Genomic DNA, 6,000 nt, shown 5'->3' with positions numbered 1-6,000 from the left:
ATGAGCAATATATGAGGGTCCTAATTTCTCCACATCTTGGTCAACACTTGTTATTTTCATTTTTTAAAAATTATGGCCATCCTGATGGATGCAAAGGACCATGTGTTGTGGTTTTGATTTGCATTTGCATCAACAACTCGATGGACATGAGTTTGAGTGAACTCTGGGAGATGGTGATGGACAGGGAGGCCTGGCATGCTGCAGTTCATGGGGTTGCAAAGAGTTGGACACTACTGAGCGACTGAACTGAACTGAACTGAATGAATAATGACACTGAGTATCTTATCATATGATTTTTGGCTTTTTATATATATCTTCTTGGAAAAATGTCTATTCTAGTCCTTTGTCCATTTTCTAGTCCTTTGTCCATTTTTAAATTGGGTTGTTTGTCACTTTGCTTTTGAGTTGTAAGAGCTCTTTATATATTCTGGATACTAGACCTTTAATAGACATACAATTTGCAATTCGTTTCTCCAGTTTTGTAGGTTGACATTTTACTCTTGTGATAGTGTTCTTTGATACACAGATGTTTTTAGTGTTGATGAAGTCTAGATTATCCTTCTTTGTTATTGATGCCTTTGCTTTGGTATCATATATAAGAAGTCATTAAAAGAGGGAAAAAAAAATTTCCAAATCCAAAGTCATGAAGACTTGCCCCAATGCTTTCTTCTAAGAGTTTTAAAGTTTTAGCTCTTAAATTTAGGTCTCCTGAGTACTCATTTTGAGTTAATTTTTGTAAACAATACGAGACAGGAATCTAACTCCATTCTTTTGTGTGTGGATATTCAGTTGTCCCAGAACCATTTGTTAAGGAGATTGTTTTTTCCCCCATTGAATGGTCTTGGCATCTTTGTCACAAATTAGTTGACCTCCAATTAAAAGTAAATAATTAATTTTTTTTAATTCCATCCTTTGAAAAATATACTAAAAAAAAAAACCCGGTTGACCATAGATACACGGGAACACTTATTATCTCTTATGCAGATTTCTCTTCTGAGCTTAAGACCTATATGTATCCATCAGTCCATATAATACAAACACCTCGACATTTCCAAAGCAGACTTCATGGTCTCCAACATCCCCCCTGGAGAATCCCCATGGACAGAGGAGCCTGGGGGGTGGGGGGGACAGTCCATGGCATCACAAAGAGTTGGACTCAACTGAGCGACTAAGCACAGCATAGCACAGGGTTGAAGTGGGGATAAACAAATAGCTGTAACTCCAGATAAAAGTTCTTTATGAAAAAATATGATATGAAAAAGTCTTCTAAAAATTATCATGGGAACAGAGATGTTTTCTCTGAGAAAATCATCAAAACTCTACTACAGAATGTATAAATTTAGCTAGGTATTGAAAAATGAGTACGAATGGGAAAGAAGAGGTTTTCAGAGATAAGTATTTAGCAGTAATAAATTGTGATGAAAGACAGTGACATGTTTGGGAGCAGCAAGTGGCCCACACTGGTACACAGGGCTCGAGAGGGTAAGACTGGAAGGTGAGATTCCAAATTTAAAGCCCACGCCACAGCTGACAACGTCAGTCTTGAAAAACTGCCCCTTTCCCTCATTCTAAAAGATAAAAGTATAACTTTCTAATAAAACATTGATATGAGAAATGTGTGGTAATATAAAAAACTCTCTGGTGGAAAGATTCTAGGGAGGCCCCAGTGTGTGATTCTGCAGAACACTGCTCCCTGGTGTTCTCACTGTGTGTAATCCCTTACCCTTGAGTGTGGGTGGAACCTGTGACTTACTTGGAGCCCAAACAACACAGTGAAGGTGAAGAAATCTTGCCAATGAAATTAACGTTCTAAGTCAGTTGGTGTTGACCAATTAGAAGGGAAATTATTCGGGTTACAGCAGGGAGGAACTGACTTACTCCAATGAAATCCCTCAAAAGAGAAACTGGATGTTCTGTGAAGCAAGAAACTTCACTTGTGAGGATAATGAAGGAACTAGCCATGGCAGAGAAGGTAACAAAGAACTGTGGGCAGCCAGCAAGTGATGGCCAGTGAAAAGTGGGGGCTTTAGGCATGCGGCCACAAGAAAACAAATGCTGCCAACAGCCTGAATGACCTTGGAAATGAATTCCTCCCCAGTCAAGCCATTCTTCGTGAGAATGCAGCCCTAGCCATCACCTTGATTATCACCCTGTGAAACCCTGAGCAGAGAAACCAGTTGTGCCATGCCAGACACATGACAATAAATTGTGGATTGCTTGAAGCTGTTAATTTGTGGCCATTTTTTATGCATAAATAGAAACTAATGTATATTCTAAGCTAGTGAAGATGTTTTTGTTGTTGCTATGTGTTTCTTACTTATTTTCCTAAATGGCTTAAATACTATATGAATGATTGAAAGAATATATTGGTTAGAACAACATTTAAATGCTTTGTAGCCAATTCCCCAATAAAGTAAAGTGACTATTGAGTGCTTTAATTTGATTTGCTCTACTTTACAACAGGATGTCTCACTTTCCACCACCACCTCCACCCCCAACCCCCTGCCTTAGGCTTTCGTTCTTAGCAGTCTCTTTGGCTTTTAGTTTGTTGCTTTCAGATGAAAGGAAAAAAAAAAAAAAGACAGCAGTTTTAAGGATCAAAATGCAACCATAAAAAAACAAACAAACAGAAGAGTATACTTACCATACAATACACAGCAACACACGAAAGAGCCCGCAACCTATCCTGCTGCAATTCTTCCTTGCCTCTGCTGTCGGAGTCAGTGTTCTCCTAGGATTAATTCCATCACAAGAAGTTGATGACCCAGCATCAAATAAGTCATTGCTGTGACTGATATGGTCAATTTATATATAATAAAAGCAAAGAAGAGATTCAGAGCCACTGTAATAATTTAAAATAAAGATATTATGCTTCAAATTATAAAGATTGGCATAAAAAGACTGTTCATCTTGCTTATAAATTTACAACTAGCATAATCAACATATATGGTATAAAATGTCACTTTATAACATTATTTTTAATCTAACTGGTATGCTAGACTAGATAAATGTATTTAACTTAACCTAATTTTGTTAAGAAGCTAACATCCCCTATTCAAAAATCTGGCAAAGATAATTATAAATTTATATTGCTATGAAAATAGAATTGAAACACTGAAGTAAAATACAAGGGGGGAAAATACAACACTATATGAAAGGAGTAATCCTTCCTGACCATCTCTCAAACAAAAGATGGGTCCATATTCAAAACCAAATCACAGCAACTCGCATCTATAGATATTAAAGGAGGGGATGTTCGACAGATGTTAGAAACTATGAAATTTCTCTTCATAGCTTTAATGTTTAAAACACTTTGAAAATTAGGGCTTATAGGATAATTATTAAACCTTAAAAAGCCTTCTCAAATCAATAGCCCGCTTAATGTGTAACAAGCAGCTTTTAGATGCATTCCAGTTTAAACCCACTATCTTTTTGATCAAGCTCTGCTTATTTCATCCTCCAAATAGTCTTCCAATCTTTTGACGGTTCAGGCCTGGTGTGTTTCTTACCTGGAAGACTGAACAGTCTCCTAAATGATGAATGCTATGATCTGAATGTTTGCCTCCCCCCAAATTCATACATTGAAATCTTAATCCCCAAGGTGAAGGTGTTAGGAAGTAGAAGCTTTTGGAGGTGATAAGTCATGAGAGAAGAGCCCTCCTGGATAGGATTAGTGTTCTTATAAAAGAGGCCACAGAGAGATCCTTCATGTCTTCTCCCATGTTAGGACACAGCGAGAAGGTACTTTCTATGCACCAGAAAGCAGGACCATATTTGGTCCTTGATCTTGGACTTTCCATCCTCCAGAACTGTGAAAATACATCCCAGTTATTTCTAAGCCACCCCGTTATGGTATTTTGTTATAGCAGCCCAAACACTACAATAACATCACTGCTTTTAATCTAATTCGCTCAAAACCATTCTCTTCACTGTGATCTGAATCATCTTTCTAAAGCTGGTTGTGTCACATTCATGTTTAAAAACACTTGACTGGCTCCTCCAAAGAGAATCCTAGTACCTCAGTATACTCCCAAGCCTCCTGATGACCTGACAGGGCCCATCACTGCAATTCACATCCTGTTTCCCCTGCTTGGCCCTGGCAGGTCCTATGCCTATTTCCAGCCTCCTGTCTTAGAGGTACATCTTCCCTCTCCACCAGGTGTTTACCCATCTGTAATCCTCAGATGGGTAATCATCTGATTTCATCAATCAGAATCATCAGTTCAGGACTTTTACCTCCTATTTCCTCTAGGAAGCCTTCTCAGATACTACTCTCAGATTGCAGCTAATACCCATCTCTGCTGCCCTGTGCATATATCCCATTCCTCACTCTTAGCACGTGAGTATTCAGTTTCTATTAATATATCTGGTTTTTTCTGCTCAATGAGTGTGCTCTTCGGTATGATTCCCAGTGCTTAGCACATAGGACATGACTACAATTCACTGAATGAATGATGAAAAAAATGAAGACAAGGGAGCAGAAGTGAGTCCTGTCAGTTGAAACATCTCTCCTGAAGCACAGTCAAGAATGGAATCTCCCATGGGAGTTGCCCAGACACGGGGATAATGCCTGAGAGTATTATCTACCACTAATCCTGAGAAACCCCAACAAATCAAACTTCAATTGTCATTGTTGCCCAGTCACCAAGTTGTGTCTGATTCTTTGCAACCCCATGGACTACAGCATGCCAGGCTCCCCTGTCCTTCATGGTCTCCTGGAATTTGCTCAAACTCATATCCACTGAGTCAGTGATGCCATCCAACCATTTCATCCTCTGTCAATCCCCTTCTCCTCCTGCCTTCAATCTTTCCCAGCATCAGGGTCTTTTCCAATGAGAGGGCTCTTCACATCAGGTGGCCAACTACTGGAGTTTCAGCCTCAGCAACAGTCCTTCCAATGAATATTCAGGGTTGATTTCCTTTAGGATTGACCGGTTTGATCCCCTTGCTTTCCAAAGGACTCAAGAGTCTTTTCCAGCACCACAATTCAAAAGTATCAATTCTTCAGCATTCTATGACTCCCTTCTTAGACCACAGCTTCATTGCACCAAAGAGGCTTGGGCAACTCAATGAAGCTATGAGCCATGCTGTGCAGGGCCACCCCAGATGGACAGGTCAGAGTGAAGAGTTCTGACAAAATATGGTCCACTGGAGAAGGAAATGGCAACCCACTCCAGTATTCTTGCATGGAGAACCCCATGGACAGTACAAAAAGGGATATCATATATAGCACTCAGATCACCTCACACCCACACTCAGAGGATGTGCTATTTCATGTTCAAACTTACAAAGCCAAACTAGTACAAAGTGAATGTCAGTTACACTTACCTCACAAAGCTGAAGCTGGTGACCACACCTGAGTCTGCACACTTTCTAACAAGAAGAGCAGAAACAGGGCGGTCATTCCCCTCATTCCATCATCTATAGGCAAACATACCTCTGTTTATTGGATAAAGTCTAAACTCTTAGCCATGTCTTACAAAGTCCTTCATGATCTAGACCACCTTCCTCTCCAGTCTTCTCTTGTACAACCTTCTTTGTGTAGGCCACATCCCAGCAGTTCCCTATTAAATTTAGGCAACTGCGTTCTTTGCTAAAGTCAATGACTTTGCTATTTAACAAGAGTTCAATAATGATAGCAATATTTAGATATCCAGATATTCTTGTTCCTTCTTTGTCAGATAAAGATTTAGTGTGTATGATCATCTTAAAAAATGAGAAATAAAATGTTCTCTCATATCACTAGTATTCAAATAATAGAGTAGGTGTCTTTTGACATAAGATGTGCTTCAAACCAAATTTTGAGAAGTTCAATTTGTCTGAATGCAAAATGAAGCATAATTGATTTTTGACATTTTAATTTTAAGTGAGCTGGTTGTCAGATTTCACTTAAAAGGGACCCACAGTATCTACATATCAAGGGCATGTCAACTATCTTCAACCATTATTGTCATTTTTCTATGTTCATAAATGTATCCTCCTACTATAAATACTATTTGA

Source organism: Bos indicus, chromosome 5 (assembly GCF_029378745.1).
Source record: "Bos indicus isolate NIAB-ARS_2022 breed Sahiwal x Tharparkar chromosome 5, NIAB-ARS_B.indTharparkar_mat_pri_1.0, whole genome shotgun sequence".
NCBI lineage: Eukaryota > Metazoa > Chordata > Mammalia > Artiodactyla > Bovidae > Bos > Bos indicus.
The sequence above is the reverse complement of the archived record's forward strand: the minus strand, read 5'-3'. Positions refer to the sequence as shown.